Source organism: Hirundo rustica, chromosome 5 (assembly GCF_015227805.2).
Source record: "Hirundo rustica isolate bHirRus1 chromosome 5, bHirRus1.pri.v3, whole genome shotgun sequence".
NCBI lineage: Eukaryota > Metazoa > Chordata > Aves > Passeriformes > Hirundinidae > Hirundo > Hirundo rustica.
This window is the reverse complement of record NC_053454.1, coordinates 9,149,324-9,170,646: the sequence shown is the minus strand read 5'-3', so window position 1 is coordinate 9,170,646 and position 21,323 is coordinate 9,149,324.

The window sequence follows — 21,323 nt, the reverse complement described above, 5'->3', positions numbered from 1 at the left end:
TATGCACATGATTAGTGCTTAGTGCTTTCAGCTGTATTTCAGCAAAGTACAGAAGTACATTCCAAATCCCAGGACACCCAGAAGACACCACATAAGAGCCTACACATGATGATTTTGAAACAATACAGAGTCACTTGGTCCTTGAAAGCCTTCTTGAAAAATTTCTTTCCCATAATAATTTTTTTTTAAACTTTTTCTCTTTAAAGATCTTTCTACTGTTCCTGGAGACCTCTATTTCCTCCAGAGTATCCAGCACGAAGAGAGAACTTGTCTGCTACCTGACTCGCAGTGAGGCACCTGGCACATGTACAGCAAGTTAATGTGGTTCCACAATTTATGTGGTTTAGAAATCGCACATGCTGATACTTTGAAAACTTTTAATTCAGCCAGAGCTACATGAAAAAATGTCTGCAATAATTTTGTAGTAAAAACATTTATTCCAAATTCCACACTTGTATTTGCAGTGCAGAGGCTTTTGTCTGAGTCCTGCAGTTACACAAGTACGTGCCCACCTTCCCCAATATTGTCCTTTAGTGTGCACCTACACCTGCCTGGTTTTAGCTCAGACCAGGAGGATTTAGTAAATCTCCCAGATGTCCTCATTTCCTGTGCCTTGGTTCACATGGTGGGAGATTTTTGAGAAGCTCATGGGGGCCCAGCTGCCAAGCTGGTCCCAGCCACATCTCTGTTTCTGTGCACAGGCACTTTGCCATCCCTCACATCCTCTGGGATGCCACACAAGGGTTTCACAACTCCAGTCTGAGCTTTGCTGGAATGAGGCTTGGAATGAGGTAGAGAGCAGGAATAAGCTGTGCTGTGATTCCCACCTTGTTTTTCCTGGTGAAGAGCAGGTTTCAAGTCCTTTCCTGGATTTCTTGATTCTCAGGGTATCATTGCTGCTGTGCACAAATTCCCAGATCAGGAAAGAGAAACCTGCACTCCGTGCTTAGTTCCCTGTCACTTCTTATTCTGTGTCTGATTTCTCAGATCTACCCCCAGCTCTGCATTTTCCTTTAGGGCTGATTTTGCAGCAAGCCTTACAATGTTGTAAAAATACCAGTCCAGAGATATTACTGGGAAGAAAATAATTATGCAGCTAAACAGCAGCGCAAATCTGCAAGAGTAAAGTATACTGTAATTGACAGCACTCGTTGGTCAGGATTTTTTAAAATTTTTATTTACTGTAGAGGTAGATTTATTTTCATCCTGTATGTCTTGAACAGTAACTCTTTTCATTCTGAATTTTTATAAGAGAGACACACTAATTTTCTTTTATTTAGTTTTGAATACCATTAACAATACCATTATACTAATTTGTTCTACTTATGAAATAAGATAAAACTAAGGATATTATAAAGGTCCTTTCCTTTGCAAATCCCTTTTTCATCTGGGTTAGGCCATAGTTCTTTAATTTAATTTATGTGCGGGTCACACAAGCTAAGACATACAAGTGAAAATGAAAGTGGCAGCCTATGTCATCTTCCACGTATTCTGCCACAGGAAGAGAATGTGGGTTTCCATCTGCTTTCTCAAGGGCCATAACAGATTTCCACCACAAAAATATCTTCCCAGTCTTTTCAACTTGATGGGCCTGTAATGTGTCACATTCAGGTGTAAAACTCACATTTGCCTTACAGAATTTCACTTTGGTCAATCTCTTCAAGATCCACACACTGCTAAATATTAAAGTGCCAATCACCATGCAAGAGTTACACAGAATTAATTAATAGTAAAGAAACAAGAATAACCCTGGATATTACCATTTGTTTGAGAAAATATAACTAGGATGAACAAACTAAACCAAAATTATTACTGATTTAATTTCCCCCAAACAATGACAGCTATAAACAGTGTATCTGAAAGGTTCTCTGAGGAATGCAGCACTTTAACTCCCTTTTTCTCCTAGCTTGAGACAGGTTGCCAAATTCAGCTCTTTACACTGTTTAAACCCAAGCAATCCTTTGGACTTATGTGGGTTTCACGGTAGTTTTGCACAGCTGAAATTAATTTAGTAACCCAAAAGAGACTTGCAGTGTGCTTTTCTTCCCTCTCCAGTTTAACTGCACTAAGTCTGAACATTATCATCAAAATCCCTTATCACAGTTAGCCTTTGAGCTGTTTGAAATAAAGAACGAGAGAAAAGTACCAGGGCAAGGAGTGCCATGGAAGAACTAACCTGTGAGCAATTCAGGTGTAATTTCTTTACAAGAAGAGCATTATGGAGTAAATTGCTTGGGGCATTCAGGCAGTGAGGCAGGCAAGCACCATAAATCAGCTCTGAAATATAAACTGGGCAGTTGGAAGTGGGGGTAATGACAGAGTTTGAGCTCACTGGTTATGGATGTCATTTCTGTTTGGGATAAATAAATGTGCTGATCTGAAGGTTCACAATGGCAACTGGAGAAGCAGAGGGAAGACCTGGGGTTGGACAAAGGAGGAAATGACAGTTTTACTCTAGGTGTATTGCACCTAGCAGTGAAAGAGTCATGCATAAAGTTATTTATTTATCCAGATAAGTTATTTTATATTTTTCTTTTGTAGGGACAGTTTTATGTTTCCTTGCTCAGTTTTCTTCTTACTGAGTCAGGAAAGGGAAGTCTGGGACCTTTGTTGTTGTTGTTGTTTGGTTGTTTGTTTGTTTGCCCTTTTTTTTTTTTTTTTTTTTTTTTTTTTGTGTGTGTGTGGTTTTCTATCTTCTTTTTAATTTTAAATTTGGAGGACACCATCTTTTGCCCTTTAAGCTCAGTAATCAAATCCCAGAGCATGGTACATTACCTTTCTGGCCATTTGGTCATAGTCAGATATAATTGTCATCTCAACCATTTAGCACTTCCTCAGATGAGTAATGAGGGGGTGTCAGGGGGGAAATCAGGCTTTTTACTTCAGGTGGAGCTCAGTCCAAGACTTTAATAAGGAGTCATTCAGGGAAAGACATGGGCACAGAAAGTAAATAAAATAAAACTGAGAGACTATTTGAGGTGTGTTCAAACATTTGAATGAGGAATTATAAGAGGAATGTACAAACATAGAAAAGACAGGACAATATTTTTATGACAATATAAAAAGAACTCCAACTGTTAAATGTGAAATAGCATATGGACATACAGCAGCTCCCTTCCTTTCTCCAAATCCTAATGCTGTGTTTCAATCCCAGCCAGTAATGAAGTACCACAAATCTGCTTGCTCCAACTTGGTGGGATGGGGAGGAGAATCAGAAAAAAAGGTAAAACCTATGAGTGGAGATAAGAAAAGCTTAATAACAGAATTGCAATAAAATAATAATGATAATATTGTAATGGAAAGGAAAACAACAAAGAAAGAGGAATTAACTCCAAGAATAACAAGCAATGCACATGCCTGGGCTATACTCCATTACGGATTCTTGTGCATCTCCTCACTGCCAGAGGATGGGAAGATGAAAATTCCTTCCCTTAGATTAAGAACTTCTTAGAAACAATCAAAACATCAGAGTGTTATTAACAATTATTCTCGTATTGAACCCAAAACACAGCATTGTACCTGATGCTGGGAAGAAAATTAACCTATCCCAGCTGAAACCAGGACAATTAACCGAGCTCTTGCATAATTAGAATAATTATTTTTTTAAATATGTGTCTGTTTTCACCATTAGTTTTTCAAAATGTAATTCCCTTTGGATGAGTTAGTTTCAGACTTAAACTTTAGGCCAGCCTAGAACCCAAAGAAGTTGCATTCAAGCTCCACCCAGGAGGTGGTTCTTGACCATAACCACCAAAACTAAAAACACCAAGGAGGAAAACACAACTCCTGTTGTTTTAGTAATGGATAGATCATTCTTCTTAGCCTTTCACAATTTTGAATCCTGATGCTGCTTGCACCTTTTCCTCCACAAAGCTCTTTTCCTGCTTTTGTTGTCCTTCAGCCAAGCAGCTCACACTGTGCTCATTTCTAAAAACGTCTGAGGCTGGGCTGCTTCATCCTGCCTGCTGCTCAAAGGTTTGTGCATTCAGCTTCACCTGGAGATTTACCACAGGCACATTCCTGTTACTGAGCAGAGTGTGACCAGCAGGAGGGGGCTTCTCATAGAATCATAGAAGAGTTTGGGAAGGACCTTTAAAATTCATCTAATCCAACCCCCCAGCCATGGGCAGGGACACCTTCCTCTAGATCTGGTTTCTCAGAGCTCATCCAACCTGACATTGAAAATTCCCGGGGGTGGAGTGACAGTCACCTGTCTGGGCAACCTGTGCCAGTGTTTCCCCACTCTCATTGCAAAGAAATTCTTCCCTTTATCTAATAAAAATGGGCCATCTTTTAGTTTAAAACTGCTATGCCTTGTACCAATGAAACAAGTCCTGCCAAAAAGTCTGTCCTCATGTTTCTCTTATCTTGAGAAATACAGCACATGCACCTAAACTCACCTTGTTCATAAAGTTTTTCCCAGAGTTGGCACCTGTGGTGGTGCAAGAGTTGTTTTATTAAGTTATTAAGTTATTTTTGTAAGTTTTATAAGAAGTTTTTGTAATGGATCATTCCACTGTACCCCCCGTTTTCTATAACAGTTTCCCCCCACTATGAGTTTGTTATATAACCAGTCTTTTTGTGTCAATCATTCCTCTCCTCCACCTGTCCCTGTCAATCCCCCCTCTCTCCTCTTGGTCGTCCTGTCTGTCACTTCGGGATCCTTCCCTGGATTCTGGAAAGAACCAGGAGAGGAGTCGAGTGATAGGCTGGTGCCTGGGGAATCCCCCTCTCCCCTCTTGTGATTTGTTAATGGTTCAGAAGTTGACACCCCCCCTGTTACACCCCCATGTTCCCTGGTTGGCTGACCCGTTGTCGCCACCCCTGGAACCTCCCCTGTTTATAAGTCTCTGTTCAGCTTTGATCTGGGCTCTCTCTGGGCAGCAGTGGTCTGAGGCGAAGCTCCTTGCCGGACTCCCCTTTAATAAAACACCTTTTACCCTGCTCAAAGAGAGTCGACCCTTTTCCTGTCACCGCAGTCGTGACGCCATCAGGTCCATCCGCCAGTGCGGGGAACCAAAAACCCACCGGGAGGAGGTTACTCGCCCTGCCTGTAACCCCGACCGATCCTCACTGTCGCAGTGCAGAACTGAGCTAGCCTGTGGTCAATGCCTGGCAGGTGTGAGGGACACAGCGACAGGCACCTTAATAAAAGAATTAACATTAAAAGTGATCTTCTAAATTACCTTGTCTTCCCCTCGCCCATTTACTCATACAACTACTGTCAATTTGGAGGAGGGGCAGGATTGCTGCCAAACAAGATTTTCATGCAAAAATTGTGATAAACAGCCTGACAGTGATGACATAAAATGTGAAATCCTTCACTTCTGCTTTCCCCAGCCCTCCTTTTGCTGTCCCCAGGGTGCTCTGCTAAGTGCTGGCTGCTAGATGAAGTGAATCAGAGCTATGATGGAAGTTCACCTCTCTGAGCATTAGAAGATTCCTCTTCACTTGGCTTTGGGATGTGAACAATAAAGTGGTGATGAGTGAGCCTTACCCAAGAGCACGGCACCACACAGGGCACAGAGCCTGGCAAAGGCAGCCTGTGTTAACCACTGAGTTATACCACAGATGCATAAGCAATCACAGCTGAAGGGCTAAAGAAACACATTATAAATTCTTACAATTATTTGTCATGACAGTAAGCAGAGAGCAGCTTAAATGCAGGAAGTATTTATGGGGCTGGGAGGAGAGCACAGAGGCTGAAGCGTGCTCCGTTGACCGAATGCTCCATGGGCTGGGAGAGAGGAGGAGCAGATTCCAGGGAGTCAGACAGAGGAGATTGCTTCTTCTTTCCTCCGAGATGAAAAGCTTCCACACAGCCAGGTGCTCCCTACCTGTGACCCCACAAACTTCCCCTCCCTTCCTGCCCTGGACAGAGCATCAGGCACAAAGCCCCTCTCTCTCCCATGGTTTGTGTCAAGATACGGAAAACCTGGAAAATATGGAGTTGATCTCAACTTATATCTGTGTCATTTCCTCTCTGTCCCAAAGGTATTGGTACAGCCAGCACTTCTTCCTCCTCTACATGCTCTAAAATAAAACAGAGAAAAAGAAGAGTCCTCCACATTGAAGACAGAGGAGCAGGTTTGGGACACAGATTCCAAGTTATATATTGATGCTGAATTCAGAGGAGACCCAGACTGCGAGCCATGATTTTTTTTTTTTTTTTTTCTCCCTCAGGAAGGCCTTTCTAAAAAAAAAAATAGTAACTCTGAAGGAAAATATCTCTTTCCCTGCCAACTGATCTGTTATTGAAGAAGGAAATTCTTGCAATCTATAATAATTTTCAACAAATTTTAATATTTTGCAAGTACACTATTTAAGTTTTTTAAATTAATCCCTTCTTTAAAACAATATTTTAAAATTAAATTAAGTCTAAGTAGATAATTCAGAGATTTTTAAACATTAAATTCTTATGTTTTCATAAGACCAATCCATTTTTCATTTGAATTTCTGTTCAGAAACTATTTGTGATATTTTAGCTTTTTCTTCAATTTCAGACAGATATAAACATCAGCATTTTAATTATTATTTGCTTGAAAATGTCAGGAAAATTATTCTTCCATTGGTTACCTGAAGAATTCCTTCATCTTGTGGGGCAACCACAAAAGAAATGTTAATTTTACAGATTGTCCAGACTAGTCTATGCTCATAGTTAAGAGTGGTAAAATTAATTAGACAATGAGATGGCTCTGAGAGATATCTCTCCCTGGTAACATTGCAAGTAGAAGAATGAATTACCTCTGAATCTACAGTTAATTGAGATACCATGGAGCACAGCAAAATGAATGAAATTTAAATCTGCAGGGTATTATTTGCTGCAGTTTTTGTCCCATTTGTTCCAGATAAACAGAAATTATTTACGTGTGAGTGTGTATACATACTCTTATAAGAGTTTCCATACCCTTATATACACATATTTATTTAACTACTTTCCCTGATACACGCATTCACACTTTACAGCAAATAATTTCCATTCCCTTGAATTACACCACTCTGGAGCACACAGAGGTCTATATTTTTATGATAGATTGACAGTAGGACTGATTGTACATAATTAACAGAGCAATCACACTGCTGCCAGCTTGGAGAATTACAGACTTGCAATGCAGAAAATGAGTCCGTGTTGCACAGCAAAGGGCTGGAACACGGAGAGCAATTTGGGTTTACTGAAGAAAGAATGGTAATTACTTACATTGCCAGAGATGCAGCAGTCACTAACATGCTCTGGGTCACAGAGGCCTGCCTTGTTTGAACACCATTTTAAGGTGAGGGCAGATTTAAATGGCATATTTCCACAGAAGCAGCAGGCGAGCTTGAGGGTCTGACATGCTGTCATTTGCTGCAGGGGTGGGATGGAGTCCCCTCTTGCAGTATGTGCAACTCTCTTCTCTTTTTTGTCTCTTGCAAGCTTTTTTCCCAATGACTGTAGATACAGGAGAGTTGAACATCTTAAATTAGTGAATGGTGACTATTAGTAAATTAGTGACTATTTAAGTGGGTTCGGTGTTCCACTTCATAATGGGACTGAGGAAAGCTTCAAGCTAAAAAGCAAGATCCCTGCCTGAGAAGGTAAGTGAACATAAAATAATAATAATAATAGTGATAATTGCTGGAACTGGAATTCCCTTCTAAGCTCCATCAGTGCTGTTCTTTAGGTAATGTAGAGCTAAAGCTTTCAACTTCTTCAGTTAGACAGCATCATCCAGGGGATATGAGGCTATAGCTGCCTCTGAGGACAACAGCTCCTCACAATATCCTTGAGATATGCAGGCTTGCAAAAAGACTTAAAGCTTTTAATTTCTTATGTTCTTAAGGCCTAATCTCCTCCAAAATACCTGATTCTTCAAATTCCCTGTATAGCTCCCTCATGCATAGCTAAATGTTAAGAATGCAAAATAAACTTAATTAGCTAATGCACTAATATCCTCACAGACCTTTGTGCTCACTGGAAAAATCTCATATTTGAAAAAGGGAGTGAAATGCACAATTTTTCCCTTAATGCAGCAAGAAAATCTGCGTGAAAGTAAATATGAGCTCTCAAGAGAGAAGGGGATATAGCAACATATTAATTTGTTCCTTTTTTTCCCAAGCCAATGAAAATTCAATTCCAAAATTTCATGGCAAGCATATGAGTGTACTCCGGTGGATAAGCTTCGCCCTTTCCTGGTGAAAAAGATGACTAGATGGTGCTCAAAAAGATGAGTAGATGGACAATCTTCCAAAACATCCCATTGCTTGTTTTTCATCCCTGCCCTTGTTAAGCAGGGAACAAGTATGGAGGGTAAAGCCAGAACATAATCTAGATGTTTGTTAGGAGCCATGTGAGCTGCCATTGAACAGAACACATGAAATTGTTAAATACAGTTTTCAGAACAGTTATTCTGTGTTAAAATGACAATTTTCCTATTATGTGTGGTGGTGAATTTTTTTTATTTTTTATTTTTTTAATATTGCTTGTTCTGATTAATTTAGGCAATTGCAGTTTGGTTAAAGTGTATGATTGTTTCTCAAGGCACAAAAATTGCATTAAGTATTCAACATATTTTTGGCTGCAATCCAGTCCAGTTAGGTCCCTATGATCAGGTGAGGAATAATGGGGCTATGGTATTAAATTCAACAGAACTGAAACCAGTGCTGAAAATTCTATAAACAACACATTTTTAATTGGATGTAAATTGAAAAAAAAATAAAAGAGGGGGAGGTGAAACCTGTGTAATTTTATCTTCACATTTTTCTCATATTATAAAACTGAAAAATTTTACAGGCTTCAAATATTCTATAATGCTTTTTTTTTTTTTTTTTTCCTAAAAAGAAAGAAATGCTGAAGACATTTTGCTTGAAACATTTAAATCATTGGATGCTAAAATCTTTTATTGTCGATAAATTTTCCACTAATGCACACATTTGCTATATTAACTTTAGACATATTAAACACTTGGGACTAATACTGATGCACGCTGCAATACTAAGCTTTTGAAGCTGGAACAGCAGACACAGAGGGGAACTCCAGGTCACAGAGTCTTGGAGGGGCTACAAGCAAACCGATCACAAATCCAGTTGCCTGGCGTAGAGTCACTTTTAGCCATAAATCATGGCAGCTGAGGCCCACCTGCATGGATCCCATGGTGGCAGCCCCAGAGCACAACTCTACAGGCCACAGCTGGAGCCACTGACCCTGCGTTTTTGAGACCCGTGATGGGAGGAAGAGGAGCGTGAGGAGACTGAGCACTGTGCTGGTTGTCAAGCCAGGAGCTGGAGTGATGAGGACTCACTGCATAGCTTCAAAGGTAAATTGTAATTACAGCTCCTCCAAAAGCACATTCAGATGAAATGGCCCCAAATCCTACATAATTTCTTACTACATTTGTCACATCATCAGCGACTGCTCTTCTCTGGGAAAACAATGCAACACGGAACAAGACAGGTGGTGTTGGATTTTCCCCTCTTTCAGCAGACACAAAACCAGGGGAAAGACTTATTTCTTAATTCCCATATCTAGCCCATATTTCTTTAAGATTGGAAGCAATCCATAGAAATTATTAAGAGATTTAACATCTTACTGCAAAAGATAAGGTTTAAGAAAGAGAAGTTTGGAAGGTTTCTTGACCACAGCAGATAAGATATTGGGGGATCTAATCTAGGACAGAAATGCACAGCAAGAACCACTGACTAAACTGAAACCAGACTCAAATTCAGACAAGATATTAGGCACACATTTTTCAGATCAATACAGTATGCTTTTCTGGAGAATATACTTCAGATAGAAGTGAGTTAATGGTTGAATAAGGGGCATACTAGAAAAAAATTCAGCACCCAGATAAGATGGATTAAAGGCCCCTTCTGGCATTCCAATTTTATTACTTGTAATATCAAGGATATCTTAAAAATATTGAATATTCAACATCATCCATTTAGAAGGAAGGTGATCTTGTTTCCATGGCAACTTGCTTGTAGGCAAACCATTAGTTGGTCACCGCTTCTTTCTGAGATGCTGCATGTTTGTCCCCCCAATACTTTAGTTCCACCAATTCTACAAACTACTTAATTTAAAAAGAAAAACCTGAATTTAAGCCAAACATAACAAATCTTCTGTTTGCATAAAATATAGGAAGGCCTATGCATTTTAATTTCTTTCTCAGGTTGGTTATTTTCTCTTTTCTGATTCATAAATTCCAACAGATGCAGCAAAAAGTTACATAAAAGGCTTTTTAGGGTAATTATGTCTTCAGCTGGAAATTTTGACATTTGTGATCTCTCTCTTTGATCACTGCTATTAATATCTCCTTAGCAGCTATGACTTCCTGAGAGTTAACTAATTGAAAGCAAAAAAACTGCTCAGAGTTGCAAGAGTTTTCTCTTCTATATTTCTGTACAAGTGACAAGGCTGCCCTGAACAGGATCATTACCTTTTCAGTTAACAGAATACTCAATAGACAGCAGTAAAAATATGACTGTGACTAGCACAAAGCTGGGATTTTTGTCTTTGGCTAGTACTTAGGTGTTTATTTAGCGTACACGTATTTGCATTAACATAGTGCCAGCAGCTTCACTGCATTTCAACACCCTGTTGCTTTAAGAGTGGAGGAAGCCCAAGATAACCATCTTAACATCTGGTGAACTAAAGAAATGGGAGAGAGAATAAAAATACAGAATCAAAATACCTGTACTGGTAGACAGAGAAGTGACAGAGAGAAAGGTTAAGCTCATCCAGTCGCGTGTCGGGAAGTGCGGCATTGTAAATCCAACAGCCATAGCTCCACAGAACCCCTGCTGAGACAGGCAAGTTGTACTGCCCATACTCTTTCCATTGGCTACCCAAGAGCCCTAGGATGTCAGGTTTCTCAGGCAATTCAGAATTAGATAACATCAGTCCACCTCCCAGAGATTAAGGGACCTGCCCAGTGTCATACAAGGTTAAAGAGAGAAAATTGCCCGCACATAATTTTGCTTCAGATTATGGCCTGGACTAAGCTGCAGCCAGAAATCCTCCACATCCAATCTGAAATCCTGCTTAGGACACTGCCACATCTTCTGATGCAAGATTTGGTACAACATTGTCTGCCCCAGGAAGCTGCTTAGATCTACTAAGATCTACTTAAGAAGAAGCATTTTAGGAAATTTTCTTTACAAATATTAGATTATTAAAAGTGTTAACACTCCTTATGATATGACACAATTTTGTTGATCAGAGAAGAACTTAAACTCTTATTTGCTATACTTAAATGAAAGCACAGCTCTTATAGCCTTCAAACCTTGAGTCTAGCAGGTGAGAACTATCTCTTGTTAAATGCAATCCATATGCCTCAGGAAGTTTACTATCACATGAAGTATGCTATGCACTGTGTGCTTTTAACAGGTCTCCTGATTATTAGAACCTTTCCTGATTAGCTGGAACAAGGAGTCTTCTTCTTCTGATCATCCTAGTGAAGGAACCTCTCTAAGGACAACACTCCCATCAATATTGTACTCCTGTCTACAGGTCTGCATCTCTGTTTTATCCTTCCTTGCAGACAAGGAAGAACAAAGATATTTTTTTCTACTTAGTAACACTTGAAATTTGGGGGAAAAAAAAACCTGAACAAAGAAAATCACTGCCTCATTCAAGCACACAGGCATATATACTCCTAAGTATGCCAACATCCATATAAATGGGGTGTGGAAATGATGTATCACTAGCATAACTGTTGCAGTACGTGAATTAGTTAGATGTGACATGGCATATCCTTTTCCTAGCACCTTTATTACTTTTTTATGGTTGAAACATCAACTTCTTAATAGAAGTTATGCACCATGGATACAGTTACTTATTTCCAACTCCAAGAAAATTACAAATTTCAAATCTGCCCTCACTGTTTCACATTCTATTTTAAACAGCAAAGTGTAACTCTGATAGTGGAGTTTCCGTTTATTTATGAAACTGCTAAACTGGTAATCATGATTCTCCTCCTTTGCTCCCTTACTCTAAAAACTGCCAAAAAAAAAAAAAAAAAAAAATTCAGAGTGAAAAAAGAAAAAAAACAAAGAAAACAAACAAACAAACAAACAAACAAACAAACAACCCACCACCAGAGAGGCATTTTAGCATATTTCTTAGGATTAGGGAAGGATATGGACATTATCAGCGTCAGAGCAAGAACAGGTCTCTGTTATCAGACATATCACACCCTGCACCAGCTGGACAAAGCTAAATCCCCTGTGATGTGTGGATGCAGCACTTTTCTCTGAGGATGCCAGGCATGTCCATCTGCCATGAGCAGCAAAGTGTCATCTGAATTCTAAGCTGCACAAGAGGTTGGACATTGTTCTGACTTCAAGCTGAATTAGATTTTTAGTCTTGCACTCTAAAATCTCCAAGAGAAAGTAAAAATAAAAAGTCCAGGTTTCATAATCCTGCAGTCTATAGAAAATATGTGCATTTCTTTTTAGTCCAAGTTCTGCTAAAACTCCTCTTGTTAAACAGCCATCAGTCACATTTAGGGGAGAAGGAGCATCTTTTTTCCATACAAAGATAATCTGCAGGACAAAATGAATGCAACCTTGGAGCGAAAAGCAGTTATTTCCTGCTTCTAAACAGAACAAACATCTAGGAGGTGTTATGAGGCTGAGCTAAACCAGACTTCCCATCCTGATGGATGCCCCATGAATCACTGCTGGTCACACTCCACTGCACCCTTTATTGCTCATCTGCATTCTACTGAATTTACATCTGCACCTCTGCCTCTCCCTTAGAGTTCTATAACTTCTCATGTGATAATTTTCCCTTTGGATCCTTAAGCCACTAATTTTTACTGTTTTAGCATTTCTGTTTTGTTCTCTTTTTCACGTTTATAGACGTATTCATGCACAGCTTCATCACACCTCAACAACTTCCTCGGTAAAAGTGAGCCAAAAATCATATGGCTCAGCTGCACCAGATCAGGGCTTGATCAGCAGACAGCTGAACAGGCTGAACCTTGGGTCAGGGCACGCTCTGGCCCCTTCAGTTGAAAATCTGTATTACCTTACAGCACTCATGACAGTTATTAGTCTTTTTTTTTCCCCCGATTATTCCTTTGAGTTCACCTCCTCCAACACTTCAGTTAAGGCAGTGTCTGTCCAGGGCACAAGACTTCAGCCAAGCCTCAACTGCTTGGAAAGCCTTTTCCACTGTCAGGGCAGTCTGTCCCACTGTCACAACAGACATCATCCATTAGTGTCAGCACAGCAAAATCCATATTGTCCCACCTGCCAGAAATAAAGGAAATGCAAAATCAGGTCAGAAGAAGGTTGGGTGGTTGACTAAATAAAACATAAACCCTCCAAGAAGTTTCCATCAAATACAGAATGATCAGCCTGCACCTCCCATGCCCAGGGTTGAGTCCCATTCCTTACAAACCCACTGCCACATTCTCACAGCACCAGCAGGGAAATGTCTGCTTTGATTTCTGTAATTGCTGCCTTGGTGCTGCTTGGCAATTCTCCTCCTTTGGTAGGAGGGCAATCATTCTCATTAGATGTCAGAGTGCGACAAGCAGAGCGCTTTTGTTTGGAGTACAGTGTAGAATGATGATTTCAAGTCTGAGAGCCAGGAAGAGCACTCCTCCCTTTGGAAATTAAGTAACTGACAGATGTTAAAATATCATTAAACATATACAAAGGCTCAGGGGCTCCTTGCAAAGTTCATTGCTCTATTCAATACTGGCTAGTTCCAGGAGGAATTGCTCGCTGCAGCACAGGTTACTCAAACTTATCTTGTAGCACAGAGCTGGACTGAAAACCAAGGTGCCAGTGACAACCTCCCAGGAGCACTGGCCAATTAATCTCAGCAATAGAGACTTTTAAATGTCATCCAAATCTCATCTGTGGGGCATGCCAAAAATATTTTGTACTTTTCACAAGCTAACTCTGCTTTCTATCCAGGTCTATCTTTCTCATGAGATCAAAGAAGGAGTCCTGACTTTATGCCTCGTGAAACAAGAAATTATTAATCCAGTGTGAAACTTTATTGACAACTTGGTATTGAGAATGAGGTTCTTGCACCAAGTTTCAGCCACCAGAGATGACTGAAGTGTCTAGTTTGGTCTTCTCTACGTCTAGTGAGCCTAGAAAAGATGAACTCAATGTCTAGAAAAAGGGATGATTGCTCACACAAGACATTTCAGATGACTGCAACAGTGCCTGTAACTGGATATGAAGAGCAGGAAAGGACAGTACTTAGACAGAATTCCCATTTGTGGGGGAACAAAGAGTGACTGGGAAAAAGACTAGGACAATTAAAAATTAAAGACTGTGGTGGTGTGAGAAAATAGACTTGGACAAGATATGTGAAGAAAACAGGATCTAACCTTATCAGAGGCTGAGACAGGAACAAGCAGAAGAGGCTGCAATGACCAGAGGATACACCCTGGGATGTCAGAGTTCATCTCTTTTTCTCCTACTGGTAAATGCTTCTGCAGCCCTTGACAAAGTCTTAACCTCACCCCTCACACAGTGGGATGTGAGGGGGAAGATGCAGAGGCCACAGGGCTGCCCAAAGCTGCCACTCTTGCTCCTCCACCCCTGAACCCTCATGGAATTTTCACCCCAGGAACATGATACTTCTGCACATGCAGCCACAGCAGCAGCTTGTTTAAGAAGCATTATGTCCTTACCCACAAAGTAGGGGAAAAGTGTGATTTTGTGCTCCCTTAACTTCATTGTGCATGATTACTTTCTTGAAGCCAGAGCTTACTATTAAAGACAGAAGAGCAAAAATTCAAACATAGTCATTAAAACTATGGAAAGAGTTCTAGAGAAGAATGTGATTTCCCAGAATTAAAAAAAAAAAAAAAAAAAAAAAAAAAAAAAAAAAAAAAAAAAAAAAAAAAAAAAGGTTTTAACACATTTTTCACATCTATTGTTTGGGTGTTTGGGGTTTGTTCTTTTTACATCTACTTTCATTGCAAGTATTGTGGTGAATTCTTCCTAAGTATTATTTTTAATATTGTAATTTGTCACGGCATTAATTCATCAGTTAGGTTAAAAAAAAGCATTATTCTAAGAGTTAAGAGAATGTATTCAGGAAAACTACAAGAAATATTAAAGCTTAGCTCCAAGCTCTCCCTCTTGCAATGGCAATTGCTGGAAATACAGAACTGCCTAAGAGGAGCAATGGCCTTGGGTAGAGTGCAGTAACAGATACCAGGGCACAAAGCAAACAGATTTGTAGTCAAATGACCCTTACATAAAGCATTTTTATTATGCAAGAGAGAAGAGATGGAAAATTATTCTGTGTACACCTCTTCCAGGCAGACTGCTGCCAGTCTGGACAAGCCCATCGCCCCTTCCTCCGAGGGAAACAACAGGTTTATTTTTAATCCCAATGGATTTTCCCCTCTCACTGCCACATAGGCAAAGTTTTTTCTTCCTCCAATACACTGACTGTAATCTCATCCCCATCAGACATTTCACCAGCTCATGTAACATTAACAAGCCCCTCACCACAGGAAAAAAGCTCCTACCAACAAACCACGAAACATCTTCCCCTACAGAACAGAGCAAATCCAATCAACATGTGCAGCTAATTGAGACAAACGAGCAAGTCCAGGCCTGGCAGCAAGCAACCAGGGTGATGAGTTGGTAACAGATGGTGAAGGATTTGGCACAGATGGCTCTGATCCAGCTCCCTGAAGGAGCTGCAGGAGGCCCATGCACAGTGCAGTGGTGAGCAAGTTCCAAACGCAGGAAGCTGGGACAGGATAACCCTATAAAACCACAGAGTATTGCTCTTGCAGTACTATTGCCCCAGCTGGAACACATCTGCTCTGCATCCCATCCTTGCTCTGTCTTAGGGATGAGTTGAAAGAGGACACCTGGTAAAACCACTTTTCACTCAAGGAAAATAACCATAAATAACCCTAGGAAGGAGAAACAAGGGAAAAACTCTCTCAACAAGCAAAAGGGCTTTCTGAGCACGGTCAGAAACCCTCACTGAAGGATTTATTCTTAACATAAGTTTTCTAAAATCACTTCTACATTTTTGAAATGTCAATGCAAAATGTTTTTTCACTACATATTTCAATCAAAATTGTAGAAAATATTTTATCACATAACTAAAAATGGTATGTCATTATCAAAAGTACTAAAGAGATAAAACACAATACTGAGCTATGTGAAGTACAAACACTAACATCACAGGGTTACCCCCTCCTAGCTCAACCTAGTCAAACAATTAAAACACCCAATTATGTAGCTTGAAATTATCAAGTTCTCAATTCTCATTAGAAATAATTAGGTGTATTAATTTGATTTAATTTTTTCACCATATAGAAAAAATCCAGTCTGATGTCTGATAATCTGGTGTTGTCATTTGCAACTGAGATTTAAGTAATCTTAAAAGAGATAAGGTTCTTCATTATAATAATGAAGCTGTAATTAACATCAAGCACTTGTTGAAGTCATGCTTCCAATAGCATTTTATGGTACTCTTTTTGATGAACTACAGTTGAAAAATTCAATTTTTAAGATTTATAAAGCAGAACTGTAGAAGTTAGTCTTTATTAATAAACCTGGCACATAAAAAGATATGTCCCATTTATATTTCAGGTAGGTTTAACTTTCAAGATATTGCTTCGCTCACAGGAATGGAGCTTGCTTTTTAAAGAAATTGCATTTTATGCACCTCAAAAAGACAACAATCTGTGTCATTTGCAAAGGGCAGAAGATTGGCAGTACAGTCAACATGGTATAGAAATGGATTAATGGACAGAAGCACATGTATTTCACTCTATGACCTTGAAAAGGTGTGTAATTCTAAAAATCCTATGGCCATATCCATCGGGAACAGAAACAAACATTTTCTTGCCACAGACGATGGGCTTCTGGTCTGTAAGTGACAATGAATGAGAAAGGAAGTAGGTGTATCAGTCAATCATATGACTACAAGCTATCAATGTGATGCATGCATGAAAAAGATGATTGTAATTCCTTATCAGGGAAAGTATTTTCCATAGAGACAAGGAGTTATTAATGTCATTTTACAAGGCACTAGTTAAATATCCTTTGTTGCACCAAATGTAATCCTGGCCACTGATGTTGAAAAGAGATGAACTGAAATCAGTATAAGAAAGAAAAAATAGATATTAACATATTCAGAATAAGAAGAAGCTAAATTTCTGAGAGAAATCAAGGGATTTTGCTTAACCCTTATAAAACCACAGCTGCAAGGGCTAAAATGTTATCTTGCTATAAATACATCAGTGAAGATGAAATGAGAAAAAAAGGTTATGTAATTTAAAGATAATTATGGTAGAAACATATGACCCTAAATTGATCATGAGTAAGTATACACTGGAAATGTAAACAAGCTTTCTAAGCTATTAAAAAAAAAAAAAAAATCAAAATTTACTTCAGCTGAATTTTTCACCAGTGGGAGGTTAGAGCTCATGGCATCTCAACATAGAAATGCCAGTCATAGTTCTCTTGCTAATTTATTTCTTTCAAAATCTCTGTTAGAATGCTGTCATACCTTTCCTGGAGGCTACAAGGAGCTCTATAACAGCAGGAGGAAGGAACAAGTAACTACAAAATTCTGAGTGTGGAACTTGCCATGACACTTGAAAATCTCTGTTTTCCTCTAACAGCCCCTATCTGTCTGCCCAGACATTGTCTGCATTGACAGGAGACAACATACAGGAACTGCTCTTGCATTTGAGAGAGGTGTATTTGTGTATTTGTGGATTTGTGTATTTATGTGAGGTATTTGTGGATTTATGTGAGGTATTTGTGTACTTATGTGAGTTAAAAACAATCACAAGGGCAAAGTCTGGTCCAGAGGCAGGAACCAGATCTTCTGTAAACAGTATTGGAAGAAAGAAAAAGAAAAAGAAAAAGAAAAAGAAAAAGAAAAAGAAAAAGAAAAAGAAAAAGAAAAAGAAAAAGAAAAAGAAAAAGAAAAAGAAAAAGAAAAAGAAAAAGGAAAAAAAAAAGAAAAAGAAAAAAAGGAAAAGGAAAAAGAAAAGAAAAGAAAAGAAAAGAAAAGAAAAGAAAAGAAAAGAAAAGAAAAGAAAAGAAAAGAAAAGAAAAGAAAAGAAAAGAAAAGAAAAGAAAAGAAAAGAAAGAAAAGAGAAAAGAAAAACAAACAACAACAAAAAAACCAACACACATAAAATCATATATTGATTAAATTTTACTTGTGTTATTTTCCTTTTCTTTTTTTTTTTTTTTTTTTTTTTAATACCTAAGGACCTCAGAAAAATCTTCTTGTTAGACAATTAACATTTTATGGATAGGTCCAGTTAAAACAATTTTGGTGTTGGCTGCCCACCAAACGAATGCAAACCTCACAGCTGATCTTTCATCCACTACGGTCAGGCAGCCCCTAGAGTTCAATGATGCATGCAGCTCATTTTTCTCAGCAAATAAACAGAATTAATTAATAACAACAGCTGTCTCGTATCTATCCCACTTGTAATTCCATTAATCAGAAAACCTTATGCCAGGCTTAACAAATGTATTCTTTTTTTTCCTCATTCCTGAGCTCTGCTGCCTTGGCTTATTTGTGTCGGCAGATATTTTAGAGTACAAGAAGGAAGGAGAGGCTGGTACTCCAACCCTGCAGTCCAAACAGGCGGTCATGAGGCAGGTGGGCAAGCCATGGGCAGCTACTTAGGAAGCACAAAAAGCTCAGTCCTAGATTTAGGATACAGCAAGATCAGTATCACTGCAGATATAGAAAAGCAAACCATGTAGAAAGCAAGCCAGTGCCTGGACCTGATGGGTTTACAAACTAGGCTTTGGCCTGGTTGGATTACCTGCAATGCAGCATTTAAATAATGTGTTCCCTTAGCCAGACATCCTACTAAAGGCCTTTGTGAAAAAAGTCAGCAGCTTTCTGCAGGCTGGCTCAAATTCAACCCTGTCTACAGTTTGAAAAGTGCACAGAAGTGATACTGAATTATACAACTGCCACATAACCTGTCCAAGCAAAGAAGCAACAAGAGGCAGAGAGCTCTCTAGTCACTTTCAATGGCCATGGAAAAAAATATGCTTTAATACATTATAAAATATTGGGTCGAAATTTCCACCTACAGTTGCTCCTCCAAGGGCTTGAAGAGGCCAGCTAGCAGATATATTAACAGTCTTTCAAATCAATGGCGCCCTTCTCTGAGATTATTTTCTTGGCCAAACATTTGCCAAGTTCAGAAGAACTCAAATTGTGATTTGGCCTTTGTATTATATTATCTCTCAGTCTTTTATCAAACTGGCTCATCTTGGCTTTTATTTCTCATTTTCACAGCTCTCATGATCTCATTTAAGTACTTCAGCATTGTCTATTATTTCCTCACTTTGAATAAACTTTTGAGGAAAAAAATCAAGATTAAGCCTTTGCAATACATACAGAATAAATTTCTGCACATACTTTTATTTAGGGAAATATTTTATTTGGTTTTTCTTTATGAATTAGATATGAAACCATTATTTTTTGCTTATATTACCTGCTCTAATAATCACTGGGCAGCATCAGCTGGTAAGCTGGAGAAAAGTCAGGACCAGCAAATTTTTCCTTGTTTGTACTTTACATTTTGTTTCTTCATGACTTGAACTGACTCTATCAGAAATGTTGCAACCAAACATAGCCACTTAAAGAAAAGTACCTGAAAGAAATAGGTGTGCTCTATAGCAACATATTTTCCTAAGAGACTGGTTGCAAACAGTACAGCAGTTAAATAAACACTCAAACTGATGGCTACACACCAAAGACAAAAGTTTCAGCATGATTGTGGTGAATGTCTCAAAGAAAATCCACCTCCAGTGAGAAAGTCTCCATCCATTTTTGCTTATACGGTTTTCTGGTACTAACAGTAGTGAGGTTAGCTGTAGCTTAATGGTTAGGATGGAGTTCTTTCTTTCTCCAGTGCAAGTTGATCTATTTTTTCCAGGTTGTTTATACACCACAATTGATTACACGCATTGCTATCAGAAAAAAAAATCCCAGATTTAGTGACTGATCTGTCCTATCACTAACAAATGTATACTTTCCTTTACTTGTTTTGGTGAGGGGTTTTTTTTTTTTTTCAATGGCTTTTCTCTGAGTAATTTTTTATTCTCCTCCTGCTCTGAAAACAAAAATGTGGTCCATAATCTTCACACTAAACTGTTTTTAACACCAATGCATATTCTAAAGGCTAAAGGAGAGGAAGGACTATGACCTCCCCTTGCTTCTCAAGGGTTTCAGAAGTAGAATCATAGCAGAATTTGTTGAATGTTGCTTGCAGTGGAAGTAAAACTACACAGACAATGTTAAGCTCTATCTTTGATTTTCCAGTCAGACTGAGAAGGCAGAAGTCATGATGAATTCACTAAATCATTGCAGTTATCAGTCCTGTTTCCCAGTGTTGGTTGCTGTTCTGTTCTTTACCTGATAATTCTTTCCTAATTCTGTTATGCATCAGCCACTTCATTATTTAACTTATATAGTTAAATATAATTTATATATGTTAAGCTATTTCTTAGGCCTGAAATTACCCCAACCTCCTGCACCTACTTTTTCAATATTGATCGAACATTAATATTCTGCTAATCTTCTGAAACTTCCTTACAGTTCTTAATTATCTTATTGAAGATAATTCCTTGTCTGGCAGTTTAAAAACTCCTGCATTCATGTTCAGAGTTTTTGTTTTTAATTATTTGTTTTAACTATAGTAGCTTTCAATTCCAGTAGTAACTGAGGAGAAAAATAAGTGCCTTCAATATACCCTCTAATTCATCAAACAGAGGCAAGAAATAGTTATTGATTCTATCTTTGTGGTTGTTAAAGTTACTAACCTGACTACTTTTCCCATTTCCATCTAACCAATATCAGAGATAGTATTTCTTATTATTCTTATTATATGTGTTTCTGTCAGTAGTCTCATTTCCATACCTTACCATCATTCTTTGGTCTCCAGTGATCCTAAGTTTTCCCAGCTTTGAGCTCTGACTGCATCTCACCCCTATAACTGAGGTAGGATGACAGTAAACCTGATTTTCCAGAACTTTTTGGAGAATTACAGAGCACCTCAATACACATCTCTGGAAGGCAGAGCCTCAGCTACACCATGAAAATAAAAAGAAGCCCTGATATAATGGAGACTAACATTTATACATGTCAGAGCTGGATATAGTCTTGACAGAAGATCCTAAACAAAATCCTTCTGAATTTCAGTTTAAAAAACTTGTAGGTAACCAGCAAGTTGCATTGTTACTGTTTTCTCTATGCAGGCTGCACTCATTTTAACAATTTCTGCCACTAAATAGAAATATTTAATGTCCATCATCTTCACTGGTAGCAAAATATAAATGGTTCTAAGTGTATAGCT